Genomic DNA, 17823 nt, shown 5'->3' with positions numbered 1-17823 from the left:
CTCCATCGAAAACATTCATTTTCAGGCCAACTAATCCACGATTTGCACGTGGATTATACATGATAATCCTACTGTCTGTTTATAGGTGATTATTTCGTTTCCCAACTACTACATAGGCAATTAATTGGATGCGGCTAACTAAAACAGAGCACACACCTAATAAGTCATGACTCCACGCTTGACACTACTAATCTGCATGAGAATTTCTACAAATAAGACCATTTTTTATAGGGTTTCTTTGCAACTTTCTTCGTTCAAGTAGCTAGAGAAGCTACGATTAAATGGCTTTGGATTTCTAGTAAAACCATCTTCTCTGCTCTATAGTTTCTCTCATAGAGCCAGTTGTATGAGTTAGTGTTTGGTATATAGGTCCTGTTCAGCTTACCCCATATTCGGTTTGTTCGGCTTCTTTTTTCAGCCAGAACAGTGTTTTTCTCTCACAACAATTCAGCCGGAACAGTATTTTCAGCCAGTTTCAGCCAAGTTTCAGACCAGCGAACGGGGCCATAAAGCTTTACCTAAAGTGCCAAAGAAGCAACGATTGAAACCCATCAATAATAAACTCTAAATGAAATAGGAGAAGTACAGTAGGAGATTTATTATCAAGTTGCCAACAGATCTGACTTTAACAAATGTTCATTGATGCTTCAACTGTGGTAGGTGATTATATGGAGGAAGATGGCGGGCATAAAAATGATAAACCTAACAAGATGGAGGAAGAACATATCCAAGACGATGCCCATCGAATTGGAAAGAACAATCAATCTGAAGCCAAATTAGGTAAATGAAGTTAATCCGCCCTTTTGTTGATGTACGTACGTACTTTATGAACTGATCGATACAAACGTGCAATTCAGATCCCATTTAATTTGGTGGTCTAGCTCAAAGAAATTGTGACTATGGATCTGTAGTTATGGCAAACGGCCTTTATTTACTAGTAGCAGCACTTACATATTTACTAGTATATTGTGGGGGTACGACCCTGGATACTCACGGCAGATTATATGGGACCGCGTCATCAGGGGCGGTCCAGCCCACAAGACGAAGACTTACGGTGCACGGTATTGTTCAGCGTGTACCGCAGGACATCAAGGGCGATATCCTGAAGATGCTACGAGATCTGTTAGGATATGCTCGATCCTATGATTTATGTAACCTGTTATTACTTACCGGTTATCTCCTAGATCTAACCGACTTGTAACCCTACCCTGGCTATAGAAGATGGGTAGGGGACCCCTCAAAACACACGCAATATCATACGATAAACAATACAAACCAATAGACCACAGGAGTAGGGTATTCATCGTGCTTATGGCCCGAACCTAGTCTAACTCTGGTGTCTCTGTTGCCTTCTTGTTCTTGATTACGCGCACCTCTACTGATCAATCTAGCCTTCGTGGGATACCCCTCGGAGGACTGCCAGAGCATCTTTTGTCGACAGTTGGCGCGCCAGGTAGGGGTCTGCGTGATGTTTCTATGACGAACAAGATGGTACGTTTTGCAGACTCTTCGTCCTCCCCAAAGCCCGGCCAGATCTTTATGGTCAGATCAATCTCCTAGGTCATCAATGCTGATGGAGACGGAAAGATCAACGAGCCCGTGTAGATCGATTCTGCGCCGACCACACCAGCACCTGCAACAGCAAATCCGATCTCGGAACCAGCTTCCGAGGTCGTCTTCACCAACAACTCGCCGCCTGCTCCCCCGCTATCCTGAGAAAGCAAATCGACAACGATGATTTGATCGCATCCATCAATCAGGTCGGCCAGAAGCTCGCCGACTGCCTCTCCCTCGTGGAATTGGCTCTGATCACTCTGGTTCAGTGCCGACCACCCTACGATAATGATCTATTGGAGGCTAATCAAGAAACTCTAGGGGTTACGTCCGCCATCCATGAAGATGCCCTAAGGGGCAAATTCACCGACCAGGTGGGAGACATCTATCCTCTCGCCGACCCGATCGTCGACCAGCTCACACCGACTGTCAATATGCTGCAAATCGACCAACGTCCCGAAGCATCCCTCCTCACCATCATGGAGGAAAATCCAGACTCTAAGTCCCAGGGCTCTACGGAGACTATCGCCGAAACCACAGCCATCCAACCTCCTTTCCCACCCTTCCGTGGAGGTGGGATTTTTAATGTCAGCATTGACAGCCCTCCGTGGGATGGGTAAACCGATGAGGACCGCGCAGCTCGTGTCAACAGAAATGCCAACCGTGCGCAGTGCCGAGCGAATGAGGCCGCCATTGTGCTAGCCGAGGCTGCTCGCAACAGAGAGCAGCTCAACTCGCATGGGAGGCCACGCCCACTTCAGCCGCAACCTCGATGACTAATTCATCCGTGTTGACAGCCACGATGTCTACAAGACCCCAAGCGCCAACTTGGTCGTGGCCGCTAATGAGCTCGCTCGGCTCGAGCAAACGCCAGAAGTCGCCAAGGTCACCACAATGCTAAAAGCTTGTGCACTGCCAGGTCAACGAGATCCGCTAGGATCAGGGACCATCCTACTCGACAAGCTCGAATCGTCGATCCACCACACCAAGATCCAATCGCCGCCCTGGCAAAAGCCATTTCGCTAACCAGCATCATGATGATGGACGACCCCTTCAGGGGGGGCTAGGGCAACCTGTATCGACTACCCTCGCTAACATGACCAAGAAGTCAACCAAGATATTCGAGCGCACATCAACAATCTCCGGGACTGCAAGACAGTCATACGATTGGCGTCGTTTCTCTTGGCATGAAGAGGAAGTACGCCGGCATCAAGAATACGAACAAGAGTTCAGTAATCTAGATGCAACCCTCTAGCCACTTAACGCCAGCAATGCTGTAGATCCCGACGGTGATGATCTCAAAGGGTCCCGAGCATTCATGAGAAGCACTCCGAACACTCTAGTGGCCCTGTGGTTTCAAAATTACCGGGGTCGAGCCCTATGAGGGGCGGATGAACCCCATAGAGTGGCTACAAGCTTATGCCACCACTGTGTGCGCCGCTGAGGGAGATACCAGTGTCATGGCAAACTATCTTCCCATCATGCTCACGCCGACCGCAATGAATTGGCTCATGAGCCTCACCCTAGGATTCCATTAGATCTTGGGAATAGTTGAAGAAGGCCTTCAGCGATAATTACATGGCTACGTGTACTCGACTGGGCACCAATCATGATTTGAATCGCATCTATCAGAAACCTTTCGAGCTCCTCGTAATTACATCAGGCGATTTTCTGAAGATGAGGAATTCTATTCCCAACATCATGGAAGCAGAAGTCATCACTGCCTTTGTCCAAGGACTCCATCACCAGTGACCTCCGCTCCAAATTCAATCGTAAGCCGCCAAAGGGGATTAGCTGAGATGATCACGACCACCAATCAGTACGTTGATGCTGAGGAGGCCGAAGTGCGCTTCAACAAGGATGCGGGCACTCACCGCCCAACTCGCCGTAGCGACGAGCGCCCCTGACGAACAACTCCACAGTGACCGCCGTTATGACAACTACGGCCACCATCAGGACAGTGGCCGTGATCGGCCAGAAGGGTCTAAGGCTAGTCAGTATCGCCGTCGTCAACCAGACAATATTGTTGCCACCATTGACGAACCTCGCAGCCAAACGTAACTATTACGAGCATTACAAGAAAATCCTCGAAGGCCCTGTGCCCACTCCACAAGAACAACAAGCATAAGATGAAGGACTAGTCTTGGCTTGGCTAAGGAGTTCTAGACCAAAAAGAAGGACAGCGACAACGACGACGGAGCCAGAGGTCGCCGACCACCTGGGGACAACAACAATGCCTTCTAGGATCACGACAAAGTGGTCGCCACTATCTTCAGGGGGCCTCGCCATCGTCGAGAGAAAAAGAGATCAAAAGCTCACTGCCCATCGGGTGCTCGCCGTCAACAAAGAAGACTGCTATCGCCAACCCCTAGCTATCGCCCTTGGTCTGAGGTCCCCATCACCTTCAATAGGGCCAACCAGTGGGCGGACATCCCTTACACAGGGCATTTCCCCCTCGTTCTTGATGTAACCATCAAGAAAGTACTCTTCAGGAAAGTACTCATCAATGGTGGAAGTGCTCTAAACCTCCTCTTCGCCAGAGTCCCTAAAGGAGCTAGGCCTTGGAATAAAAGACCTCACTCCCTCTGACTCCTCCTTTTGGGGTGTGGTACCTGGTAGGGCATCCAAACCGCTTGGAGAGGTCACCCTCCTGGTACAATTCGGCACTGGCAAGCAACTTCCGCGTCGAGCACATCAACTTTTACGTCACTGACTTCAACACCGCCTACCACGCCATACTTGGTCGGCCAGCTCTGGCCAAGTTCATGGCCATATCGCACTATGTCTATCTGGTATTGAAGATGCCTTCGCCTGAAGGAGTTCTAGGCCTATGGGCCAACCTCTCCATCGCCTACGCCTATGAAATAGAGAGTCTCTCCCTTACTGAAGCCACCGACCTCTCCATCTAGATGGCCAGCGTGGTCACCGACGCCAAGACGGTGCTCGTCGATGACTTGGAGATCCCAGCGCTAGAGCCTCCTCGTGCCTTCGCCAAGTCTAAGGAAACGAAGGAGGTCGTCCTCGGCCTCAATGACCCCACCAAGACCGTCAAGATTGGAGCTCATCTCAACCCCAAATAGGAAATCGTGCTCATCTCCTTCCTACGTGCCAACGCTGACGTGTTTGCTTAGAAACCTACAGTCATGCTAGGGGTACCACAACAGAAGATCGACCACTCCTTGAATGTCTCGCTAACCGCCAAGCTAATCAAGTAGAAGCTCCAATGATTCATGCCAGACAAGGAGGCTATTAGGGTAGAAATAAAATGGCTCCTAGCAGCCGGATTTATTAAAGAAGTCTATCGTCCTGAGTGGCTAGCAAACCAAGTCCTTGTTCAAAATAAGAATAGAGAATGGAGAATGTGCGTTGATTACACTGATCTCAACAAACACTGCCGTAAAGACCCCTTCGGTCTACCTCAGATAGACAAGGTTGTAGACTCAACCGCCAGCTACGAACTCCTCTCCTTCCTTGACTATTACTCCGGCTATCACCAGATATCCCTCAAAGAGGACAACCAAATCAAAATGCCGTTCATCTCACCTTTCGGTGTGTATTGCTATACCACCATGTCCTTTGGACTCAAAAACACCGGGGCGACCTACCAAAGGGCCATCCAGATGTGCCTTGATCAATAGATAGGCTGCAACGTCGAAGCTTGCATCGACTGATGTCGTCGTCAAATCCAAAACCACCAACAGTCTCATCGCCGACCTCGAAGAAACGTTCACCAACCTAAAAAGATATAGATGGAAGTTGAACCCTTCAAAGTGCATCTTTGGAGTTCCATCTAGAATACTCTTGGGCTACATCGTCAGCACCCACGGTATCGAACCCAGCCCCGATAAGGTCTTCGCCATTACCAATATGAAATGGCCAACCTACATAAAGGACATACAGAAGCTCACTAGGGTGCATGGCTGCCCTCAGCCGCTTTATATCATGCCTCAGCGAAAAGGGACTATCGTTCTTCAAACTACTCAAGACCTCCAAGCGCTTCTCCTAGTTAGAGGAAGCTAATACTGCTTTTGAGCAACTAAAGTTGTTTTTAACGAAGCCTCCGAATCATGACGGCGCCTCGACCAGACTGAAACCCTATTGATCTACATCACCGCTACTTCTCGCGTCAGTTAGCATAGCTATCGTCGTCGAGCACGAGGAAGTTGGACATGCCTATAAGGTACAACGTCCGGTCTACTTCATCAGTGAGGTTCTTAATGAGTCCAAAACTCGGTACCCTCAGGTTCAGAAGCTGTTATACGCCATTCTAGTCACGTCGTGCAAGCTCCGCCATTACTTCGAGTACTACAAGATTGCCGTGGTCACCGAGTTCCCTCTAGGGGACACCTCCATAACAAAGAGGCCATTGGCCGCATCATCAAGTGGACAGTCGACCTCGGCACATATTTCATAGAATTCAGAAGTAGGCCGACCATTAAGTCGTAGGCGCTGGCTGACTTCGTCGCTGAGTGGACCGAGATCTAAGAGCCCATCCCCGCTGCTTGCCCTGAGCATTGGACAATGTATTTCAACGACGCCCTCAACATCAACGGTGCTGGCGCCTGGCATTTTGTTTATTACTCCAACTAAGGACAAGCTCCGATATGTCCTCCGAATTCATTTTCCAGCTTCCAACAACACCGCAGAATATGAAGCTTGTCTCCATGGACTTCGTATAGCCGTCAAGCTTGGCGTCAAATGCCTCATGGTATATGGAGACTCCATGCTGGTCATCAACCAAGTTAACAAAGATTGGTCCTATTCCATTGAGAAGATGGAATGCATACTACGCCGAGATGAGGAAACTCGAATGAAAAGTTCTACTGGTATCGAGTACCACCATGTGGTACGAGATCAAAATTAGCTCACCGACCACCTATCTAAGATAGGCTCTCCTCGCGGCACGATTCTACCAGGGGTTTTTATTCAAGACCTCTTTACGCCATCTATTAAGGAAGAGAAGGAAGCTCAAGAAGTTCCCACCGCCGAGCAGCTGGTACTTACAGTACCTTCGCCGGTCGTAGATTGGAGATAATAGTTCATCAAGTACCTCACCAACACCGACGTACCCACCGATAAGACCAAAACTGAATGCCTCATCCGTCATAGCAAGCATTACGTGCTGGTGGATGGGAAGTTGATGAGGAAAAGTGCCAAGGAAGGGATACTGTGGAAATGCATCACCCGAGAAGAGGGTGCAAAACTACTCCTCGAAATTCACTCTAGTTCCTGTGGCAATCACGTGACCTGAAGAAACCTGGATGACAAAGCTTTCTGAGTAGGTTTTTATTGGCCCACGGCCATCATCGATGTAGAAGACCTCGTCCAACATTGTGAAGGATGCCAATTTTTCGTCAAGCAAATACACGTGCCAACGCAGGAATTGTAGACCATCCCAGCTTCTTGGCCTTTTGCATGCTGGGGACTGGACATGATCAGGCCTTTCAAGCCTGCGCTAGGTAGTTTTTAGTATGTATATGTCGCCATTAAAAAGTTCTCCAAGTGGATCAAATACAAGCCGCTTGTTTCGGTCACTGCAAAGAAGGCAGTCGAGCTCTTCGAAGATATCATCCATAGATTTGGTCTCCCGGACAACATTATCACCGACCTCAGAACTACATTCACCGGTCACCATTTTTAGGACTTCTGCGAAGACCGATGCATCTCCATCAAATACGTCTCTATTGCCCATCCTAGAGCCAATGGCTAGGTCGAACGGGTGAATGGCATGATCCTCGATGCTCTCAAAAAGAGACTATACCAGAAAGAGCAAAAGCATCTAGGGCAGATGGCTCAAAGTGCTCCCAGCTGTGGTCTGGGGACTACACACTCAAGCTAGTCACAACACCTGGTGTGTCTCCATATTTTTTGGTCAACGGCTCAGAAGCCATACTTCTGGTGGACATTGCCTTCCGAGCACCTAGGGTGGAACATTATAATGAAGAGCAAGCCGCAGCTATTTGGACAGAGGACATCGATAGGGCCGAAGAAGAATGCTTGATCACTTGCATCCGCACAGCCAAATACTTAGAAGGCCTGCGAAGATACTACAATTGCAATATCAAAGGTCATTCATTTGCAGGTCGATGACCTCATTCTCCATAGAAAGCAGAAAACCGAAGGGATGCATAAGCTCTCCTCCCCCTGGGAAGGGCCTTACGTGGTCAAGGAGGTTACCCGACCAGGGTCTTACTAGCTATGTGACATGGAGGGAATAGATATCCCCAATTCGTGGCACATCGAGCACATTATATGTTTCTATCCTTGAAACGCTCTAGATATGTACTCTTCACTCCACAATGAATGAAGTTTTTGTCGCCATAATTTGTCTCCATTATTTCTCCACTCTAGTTTAATCTTCATTTACGATTACCAGCTCCAAGCTAGTCCTTAACAAACTCCGACAATTATACTGATCTCCATAAATGCTCTGCCCTATTTCTCCATACTAAAATATCTCTAAGATATTCCGCTAACCATCGAGCAGCACACGTTCCGCTCTATGTTCTTTGGAGAAAACCATGTCTCCAATCTCTCCCTACACAGTGCTATGGGCTCCAACACTCTGCGTTATGGGTGGTCGGCTGTAGTTTCTCGATCATGTCTGTTCCCCCTACACGTGCATGGGCTCTAGCGCTCGATGTTATGGGATACGGGCTAGCCAAGGCCAAGAGCTCAGTAACAAACTAACTGCTCGGACTCTACTTATACCAAGTATAACGCAGTTTGGGTTAACAACACGTCTCTTTTTCACTGCAAGCGCTAGCAAGCTGCCTGAACACGCACATGTCGTCTGCTTACAACATTTATACAAATACATAAATGTTTGTTTAGGCCCTCAGTGCATCTAACTCCCTTTATAGTTATCCTATACAGGTTCCTCCTCACTTAGGTTATTGTGCTCGGCAGGTCACCATCTACCTCGCCGAATAGATCGACATCGCTGGCCAGCCTCTTCACCGCATCCTCCACCTCATCTTTCAGCTGCTCCTCCATCGCACCCAGTCCCTCTGGTGAATCCGGCCCCTATCGCTCAAAGATTGATTGTAGGGTAGTGAGACCGGACCATCGCTAAGGCATGTGTCATGACGGAGACAGCGGCGTCTTGGTTGAAGCCTTTGAAGTTCTCCCATGCCACCTTGCACCTATCAATGATGGCGTCCGGATGGGGTAGCCTATCGTCGGGCTGAGGAGCTATCTCTATGTCTATATAGTCGAGCACCGGCCTAACTCCAGCCACCACGGTATCAAGTTTTCCCCTCTGGATTTTTGCCTCTAGCACCAGCACATTGAACTGCGCCTTGGTTCATCGACAGGTCTTCTGCAGACACCAAAAGGATTCGTCAAATGAAGAAATCATTTTAGCAACAACTCCGACCATGAACTACTCACCTTCCAGATCCTCGGCTAGTTTCTCCACTCGCCTAGACACCTTCTCCTCCTCTTGGAGTTGATCGATGACTTGATGCAACCGGTCGAGCTCCGCATCTTGCTCTGTAAACGTAACGGTCGTTAGCAACATCAAGACTGTTTGGCAATGTAGAACAAATTCACCAATCCGTAGTACCTTTCTTCTGCTTGGAGACGCATTTTCAGCTGCTCAGAGGTACGCCCCAGCTGCTCGGAAATGTTTTTCAGCTACTCAAAGGTGTGCCCCAGCTACTCGGAGACGGTCTTCCATGGCTCGGATAAGATGCCCTTTTGGTACTCCTAGGTCCTTGGTGTTTGATTCAGCAAGATCCCTTTCACGCTGGGCCCTCTGGACGTTCTTCTCCATCAGTTTCACTGCCTCCTTTAGCTTCTTGTTCTCCTCGGCAAGGGGCTCCATCCTTTTGATCAACTGCTACCTGTTGTATGGTAGTTCGCGCTATGCCCTATAAAGCACCAAGATTATAAAGGACCATAGTCTCCAACGCCAAAGATGGACACCTGCTAACGCAATACTAACCTCAATTTGCTTCATAGCTGTGGAAAGGGTGGACCGTAGCCTCTTCACCTCCCTGGTGGTGTCCTCCTCTTCCACGACCACAACTTCCTCCCCTCGCTTATGGAAGATGCGGACAGTTTGAGTTCGTGATCCTTCGCGCTCAATCTCCTCAACCACGTCCTCTTCCTCCACAGCCGCTGGCACTCCTTGGGGGTTCGGTGGCCGCACAGAGCGAACGACCACGCCTGCCGGCATCTCAGGGCGAGCCGCTTTCTCCTCCGATGCTGCTGGCCTTTGCGTCCCTAACTTTGGCACGTTGTCGATAGCTCCCGCTAACAGCCTCTGAGGACTCGGCGGCTCTCGCCGTTGCTCCTGGCTTCTTTGTCGAATCATCTGCCATCGTCGCCAACAGCTCTCTGCCTCCAACTCCATCAGCAGCTGTGGTTGACTCCTCCACAAACCGATGAGCGCTCGGGGAAACTGGGATGGAGTCTGCCCATAATGTCTCCATGCCGGGAACAGCCCCTGGCTGCTCGCTAGTCTAGCCTAAAGGATTCAGATCCTACACGCGCCCCGTTCTGCATTAGTTTAGCTCATCGATCACCGCAACTATAAAAAATGGATAGCTACTGACCCCAAGGCAAATATACTTACACATCAGCTTCCCAATAAATAGTTTTGAACCGGCGCTGCCTCCCCGAGCACCTAGACACTGCTCTAGGGGTCAACCCATGTGTCCTGGGCTTGAGGTCTTGCGCCCCCCGCTGTTGGCGTCTTCTCCGCCTACTGCTCGGGTACTCCTTCCCTTTCCTCCGATTGCACCTCCACGCGCGTGTTGCGCGATGACGCTTTAGTGCTCGGAGGGAAAGCTACTGAAGCCTCCTCGTCGTCCGACCACTCAGATATCGCCGCGCTCTGCATCCGAGCTTGCAGGGGGCTACATCCGTCGTTCTTCTCTTCTTTTGGGCCAGCTCATCTTTCGCCACCCTATTCCCCCGAACTTTCTCTGATACCACGGGGGACTCTCCTTCTGACCAGTACCTTCGCCTCTAGATTCAGATGAGGTGCTGATGGCACCTTTCTCCGGCTGAGTGGTCGACCTGGTGTCCACTGCCTTTGGCCAATCGCTCCTTGGCACGCCAAGATGTACGCCGCCTGTTCCTACAAATGAATCTTTCCACAAGTGAATCAGTCTAGTGCTTGGTGCCGGCACGGGATAAAAAGCACCACGAACAACCATTGAGATTTTTACCTGAGGTGGTGGGTTCATGTAGTTGAAGCTTTTCGGCTGCCCCGGCATGGTGTACGACAGATTTGGAGTGAATAGTTTAGCTGCCCGATGTAGCACAGCCTCCTTCGTTAGTCTCTCTGTCCTCTCCTAGGTGCCGTCAGTATCTCCTTTGAAGTCAAAGCCCGGATGAGCCCTCTCCTTGCAGGGCTAGACGCGGCGCATTATGAAGTTCACCACCACCACCACTCCACTCATTTTCATGCCCCTTATTAGCTTGAGGAGCTCCTTCACCTGTTCCATATTGGCTCCTTCATCTAATTATGTGCTAGCTAGGACCATAACTCCCCACCACATAGCATTCGATGGGAGCATAGGTCATAACATACACGTGGGCCGCCGTGCTGGTCATGGCACTGGTGGAGGGGTAGTGAAGGAGGGCGCGTGGCCGGACATGGGCCACCAACAGGCGCAGCGCCATCCCCTATGCCAGCTCCCTCTGGACGCCGCGCCCATCCCACCTGCCGGGAAGCGCCACGGCTCCACGCGACAAACCCTGGTCGCGCGTCCCCGCCCCTGACGACCCCGACGCTCCTACAGTCCATGCCCGACGGCCACGACGGCCCAGCAGCTGATGTTGTGAGCGTTTGTTTTTTTTTTTGGAAAAAGGGAAAAAGAACGTGGGAGGTGGGAATCGAACCGAGAGGGTGGGCGTAAGGATGGAGTCATGAGGAGCATGCGTGGGAGGCAGGAGGGATGAGGAGGATGATACCCACAATCACTACCGAAACGGTGGAATTCTCCTAGTGTTTTTAAGTAGTAATAAAACACTACCACTAGTCATAGCACATGAGAATCTCACTAGGAGGCATTTGGTAGGAAAAAATATATACTAAATTTTGAATGACAAAACACTAGGAGAACCCCACTTCACTAGGAGAAATTTAATATTTTGGTTGTGAATCTTGACCATTCGATTTGATTGAGTAAAGAGAGAGAACTTAGAAACAATCTGGACAGTTTATTTTTAAGGTGTTGTTTTTCTCGATACAATTTTTCGGTTGGATGGATGGTGGCTATCTGAGTCAGGGATGTTTTATGGGGTGGGTTTAGCAATAAAAATGATGGTGCATTAGTAGGGTAGATTATTAATGAAAATGATGGTGCAATAGTAGGGTAGACTTAAGTATAATTTAGTAAATGACAAACTGTTAATTAGATGTCAAGAATGGGCAAAATGTGGAGCAGACAGGCCAGCAAGGAGCGAGCGATGCAAGTGACAGAATGGAGGAAGAGCTCATCCGGCAAGAAATCGATCAAGGCGGCAGGCAACAAGAACGATACCATCATCGAGCCTGGTTCGTCTTGCTTCCAGCAACAATTATAAATTTTCTATTCTAGTTAACTCATCGTCTGACGATGAGTAAATCAATATTGCCTCACAGCTACGGCGCCACGCAAGCCAATCTGCGACCTCTCCGATCCCAGGTACGACATCTGCGAGATCTCCGGCGACGCACGAACCATATATGGGAGCCAACCGCACCGTTCTCTACGTGCCGCCCGTCGGCGAGCTCGGCGCGGACAGCCAGGAATGGAGCATCCGTGACCAGTCTCGCAAGTACCTGGAGTACATCAACAAGGTCACGGTGAAGTCTTTGAACGCTTCCCAGGCGGCGCCAGAGTGCACCTCCCGGCACGCCGTCCCGGCGCTGGTGTTCGCGATGAATGGGCTCACGTCCAACCCATGGCACGACTTCAGCGACGTGCTCATCCCGCTATTCATCACCACGCGTGCCTTGGAGGGCGAGGTGCAGTACCTCGTCTCCGATCTCCAGCCGTGGTTCGTGGATAAGTACAGGCTCATCCTCTGGAACCTCTCTCGCTACGACATTGTCGACTTCAACCGAGACGGCGGCGTCCGGTGCTACCCGCACGTCACCGTCGGCCTCCGTGACCACCGCGACCTCGGCATCGACCCTGCATGCGCCCCGCGGAACTACACCATGCTCGACTTCCGCCTCTACATCCGCGAAATCTACGGGCTGCCGCCCGCAGGCGTCAGCATCCCGTATAAGGAGGCGAACAGCAACGCTGCTACTGCTGCCTCCGGCGCCCCAGAGCAGCAGCAGCAGCGGAAGCCACGGCTGATGCTTATAAACCGTGGCAGGACGAGGAAGTTCGTCAACTTCCCGGAGATCGTTGCAGCTGTTCAGAAGGCTGGGTTCGAGGTTATCCCGATCGAGCCGCGCAGGGACCTCAGCGTGGAGGAGTTCTCCCGGGTCGTGGATTCGTGCGACGTGCTCACGGGCGTGCACGGGGCCGGGCTCACCAACTTCTTCTTCCTCCGTACCAACGCGGTGATGCTGCAGGTGGTGCCGTGGGGGCATATGGAGCACCCGTCCATGGTGTTCTACGGCGGGCCGGCCAAGGAGATGCGGTTGCGAGACGTCGAGTACAGCATCGCGGACGTGGAAAGCACGCTCTACGACAAGTACGGCAAGGACAACCCGGTGGTTAGCGACCCGGAGTCCATACACAGGCATGGGTGGCAGTTTGGGATGAGGTATTACTGGATAGAGCAGGACATCAGGCTCAACGTCACAAGGTTTGCTCCCACGCTGCAGCAGGTGCTTCGGATGCTCAGCGAATAGGCGAAAATTAAAGGGACCATTTATATTACATTACATTTATCATTCATGCTTAGAGATGTCAGGTGTATAGGATCAACCTTTTTTTACATTACATTGTTGGCTTGTTTTTTTCTAGATTGAAATATTTTTAAAGATCAAATTTAGCACTTAAATATATTCATAACAAGAGAGATTGGGAACCTGAACTACACATGTTAGGAACGTTACCACTCATTGTTGCAGCATAGCTCTAAGCACTCAATGTTACTTGCGAAAGATATGGAGACCTTGAACAAAATAGTGAAGGAGCGCTCAATCTTTTTTACATTTGTTATTGGTGATCTGTGATCATTGTTGGCTTTGTTTTTCTAGATTGATATTTTTGTAAAGCTCAAATTAAGCACTAGAATCTATAATAAGCACGGGAACTAAGGGATGAACTTTGTGGCTCTGGACTGCTTGGACATATCATAGATGTTCTATAGTATCTAGGTGCCTTTGGAGGAGGAGGTGGCTAATAACTACTGTGGTGATTACTATAATTGTGGGCAAAGGGACTGTGAATAAAGTCACAATTGAAGTTCAATACCTGATAGAACTGAACATGGGACTGACAGGTTAAGATGTTGGCTCCAAATGAATTTATGTTTGTGATACCATGAGGCAATGATATGGTATTTCTCACTCAAAAGAATTCAAGTGCAAAATACCCGATATGTTAGTTTTTGTGGAGAAATCTGATCTGCTGGCGGGATGTTTTTTTTAGAGGTCACCAAGTTGAGGAAATATCCCCACCTAAATTTCATTACCATAGATGCCGGCAGAAGCCAGTGATGGTAGATACAAGCATGGGTCATATCCCTAGAGTTACAAAGCAAGAAAGTTGAGAAAATAACACAACCACCGACACCACATACAGAGAGGAACATCCAACACTATCAACCAAAGGGAGAAACAACAAAGCAACATCTCCAAGACGGGTACATGTCGATGGCCACCAAACATTGCACCACCAAGAGCCTAAGCTTCGAGTGACTCCATTCCACAGACAATTGTAGGGCACCGAGTCCTGATGGACAGATGATAGTCGTGATGTACATCTTCAATGGAGTACATCATGGATCCAATCGCGTTCCACATACGCCCCTAGAGGGGACGAAGCCTCAACGGTTGGAGGACCGACTATGGAGAATGAGGAGATAAAGGAGAGGGTATCATGGTCTTGTTAACTCGACATATGGTGAGAAGATGCAACCAAGGATCATGTAGGACACCGAGGCAAAGACAAATGGTAGTGGGCACCATCTAGCGACCAAGATGTGCACCCTGAGAGGTTGTGGCAAATCTAAGGAGTCCCTCCACAGCGATGCCAATAAGTAGGACACGACGTCGCCGTCGTACTGGTATTACCGAGAAAGGTTTTCACCTGGAGGCATGTAGCAATTACAGGATGGAGGAGGCTAGAACACGGCACCACCAAGGAGGTCTGTAGCTCCCAAGGGCATCATCATTGATAGCACCAATGAATCAAGCATAGCTTTCGCCTAAGGCTCCTCCTGATCCTTGAACTGAGCTATTGATATTTCAGACCAGAAGACAACCCTCAGCTCGACATTGTTAAGCGGCGAGCATGGCGCGTTACCGCGCACCCCCATTGCTAGATCCCTTGATGGCTTGTCCCAAGCAACAGGTCATGCCACCAAAGGCCACAGAGTCCTTGAACAGCAGCCTTGGGCAGAGCCACATGGACAATAGCTCAGGCATGGCGCACGCCGCCCCACACCGCTCGTAGGGCAGAACACATTATGGACCAGGCGGCTCCCTTGGCATGTGGCCGTGCGAGCCGGCCAAGGGACCTTTACGCCATACCTAGAGCTGCGCTCGATGCCCAGTTAAGCACATGCCGAGCTCCATGCAGCACCACGTGCACAGGGCCGCGCCCTGCAAAACTCCATAGGTACTAAGGTGCCACAAGGATTTGCACGGACAAAGGCCATCGCAGAACACGAGTTCGTCGGCACCCCTCCATAGCGCGCGGGAGCCCAGTGCCTTGGCCTCTGTGAGAGCACAGACGAGGACGTGGCACCATGGCTACTATGGGGGTGAGGAATAACAGATCCAGGTGGGGTGGCACTAGATCCAAGCTAGGAGGTTGCGGATTTGACCTCTCTCCAGCTCTCCGGCCACCATTGGATCCAGTGAGTAGACAAGCAAGTTGGGGAAGACGAGGGAAGGTACTTGCGGGAGCTGCCTTTTTGAGACCTTGACCGTAGGCCGCCGCCACCACCGCGAGCGAGGAGCAGCGGGGGCTGGGGATCTCACGCATGGGGGCCTCCGTCGGCACGGGGTGTCACCCCCCGAGTCGCCTAGAGGGAGACAATGTAGGGGTTCCTTGAAGCATTTTCTCTATATTCATGTTTATTGCAGGTGGGATGTTGTGACATGCCTACTATACTCTACTGAGGGTGTTGGGAGTTCCACATGGGGCTAGGAAAGAGAAAGCTTTAGAAGCGGTGGCATATCTGGTGGTGGGCTTTGAGGAACTTGACAAATCTTCCTTATCTAGTTTGGGCCCAATTAGGATCAAGGTATCTTACAAGGACCCTCAGGAAATCAAAGGTTCATCCCTGGGCTTTTTCATCAACAAGGACAGCTCAGGGAGCAAAAAGGATGATGAAGAACAAAAGGAGGAGGAGGATGGGAATCTGATTACTATAATCCTATTTATGGAGACAATCTAGCTCAGAATGAAAATAAATCAACTGGGTTACCAGCTAAGTCAAGTAAGCAGGGTGAGAACTAGGTTACCACAGGAGGATAAGAAACCACCAATTCAGCGAAGCCATGCTTAGATTGGAGATTTTTAATGAATATCTAAGCACCTAAATAATTTCAAATGAAAAAATTTTCAACTACAAAGTTGTCGACCTTGTTGAGGTGCACAACTACATAAAGGGTTTATAGCAACGCCTTATTCTTTAGGGGCGGCTCAATCTAAAACCTCCCCTACAAATGGTTCCCAAAAATGAGCCTATGGGGGCACCCGCCGTGCTGATCCACCTAAATCAAGAGTCATCCACTTGACCTACTAAATTTAAGTAAAACAACAGCACAAGACCCCTAGGAGCGAACGTAGCAACTCCTCTTCAGGATCTTCATGTTGAGTTACACACACATACCCAACATAATGCATATCATACAACTCAATCACATACACACTCCAGCCTTACATCTAGTTGCAAAGCATTGTCGATAACAAAATAGGATTTAAGTGTATAAACGTACTACTAGATCTAATACTTTGACAACTCTAATCCTGCACTAGGTTGCCGCTCTTGTCGCTCATCAAACCGTCGGATTTACACGTAGCTCATCTTGGAGAACGTCCACTCCAAGGTCTGCTAACTTGCATTATCGGAGTTAGCCTCGGAGATAATGTATAGTCTACCTGCAAAACAACTTAACGGCTACACCATGAGTACATTGCATACTCGCAGGACTTAATTCCAACATGCATAAAGGAGTTATCAGGTATTTGTATGAATGCATAAAGCAATGATGTTCATTAAGATTATGACATTCTATGCTCAACTTAGAAGTAAAGGTATTCATCATTATGACATAGTGCTCATAGTCCATAGTTCATGCCACCATGGGTATAGAAAGAAAGAAAGAACAACCGAACAGCTGCGTCCCGAGGGACTCCAGGCTTTCGAGACTCTATAGAGGTGTACAACTGTACCCACATGGAAGGATAGGACTAACCACCATACCTTGTGCGAGAGTAAGGGTTGCCTCATGCCTTCCAACCTTTCCCTAATTTGGCCTGAGTGTCCGACGAAAGGTTCAAGCGGTTGCCTGGTCAATGTCCTGGACATTCCCGATCGACGCCAACCCCCTTTCTAGTTTCACGGATAAATAGGTCGCAACTAGTTACTTGGCTTGTCGACCCCATCCAGGACATGTGGTCTATATGGGTGGTTACTCGGACTTATGTATCCCAATACATGGTCCTTACTGCTCCACGAGCTACGTCGCCTAAGATCCCACTCTAATGACGACCTACCCCTCGCATGAGCAAGATATCCAAGTTATCATCAAGATTATCATATTAGAGATATTAGTCCTTAGCCAGATTAGTTAGGTAAGTCAAGTTGTACCCTCATTGGTTTTAGTAGTTAATTATTCCAGTGTAACATCCTACATGCACGAGTATGAGTTCCCTTCTCATGCTCGACTTCTACCGCTGCCCAAGCAACTAAGCAATAATCATTAACCGTTCCAATCCCCATTGTTTAGGTGAGAGGCTTCTATAGATTATTAAGCTACTCTAGGTGTAGTATAAGAGTGATCATTATCCAAGACTACATGTAATGCATAACTCATAATGCAACTTGATAAGTATCCAAAGTAGCGTTTATAATAGTGGGGTGCCTACCTGATGGTGTTGTCGATCCTGACAACTTCAAGCTAGCGGCGAC

General features: G+C 49.3%; 1 pseudogene; it reads left to right on the top strand.

Annotated features, from left to right (window-relative positions):
- The first annotated feature begins 664 nt into the window (after positions 1-664).
- Positions 665-13438, top strand: LOC136522996 (alpha-1,3-arabinosyltransferase XAT2-like; annotated as a pseudogene).
- Positions 13439-17823: the final 4385 nt, after the last annotated feature.

Source organism: Miscanthus floridulus, chromosome 18 (genome assembly GCF_019320115.1).
Source record: "Miscanthus floridulus cultivar M001 chromosome 18, ASM1932011v1, whole genome shotgun sequence".
Classification (NCBI taxonomy): Eukaryota; Viridiplantae; Streptophyta; class Magnoliopsida; order Poales; family Poaceae; genus Miscanthus; species Miscanthus floridulus.
Note: the sequence above shows the minus strand (reverse complement) of the source record. Positions and strands in the feature narration are given on the sequence as shown.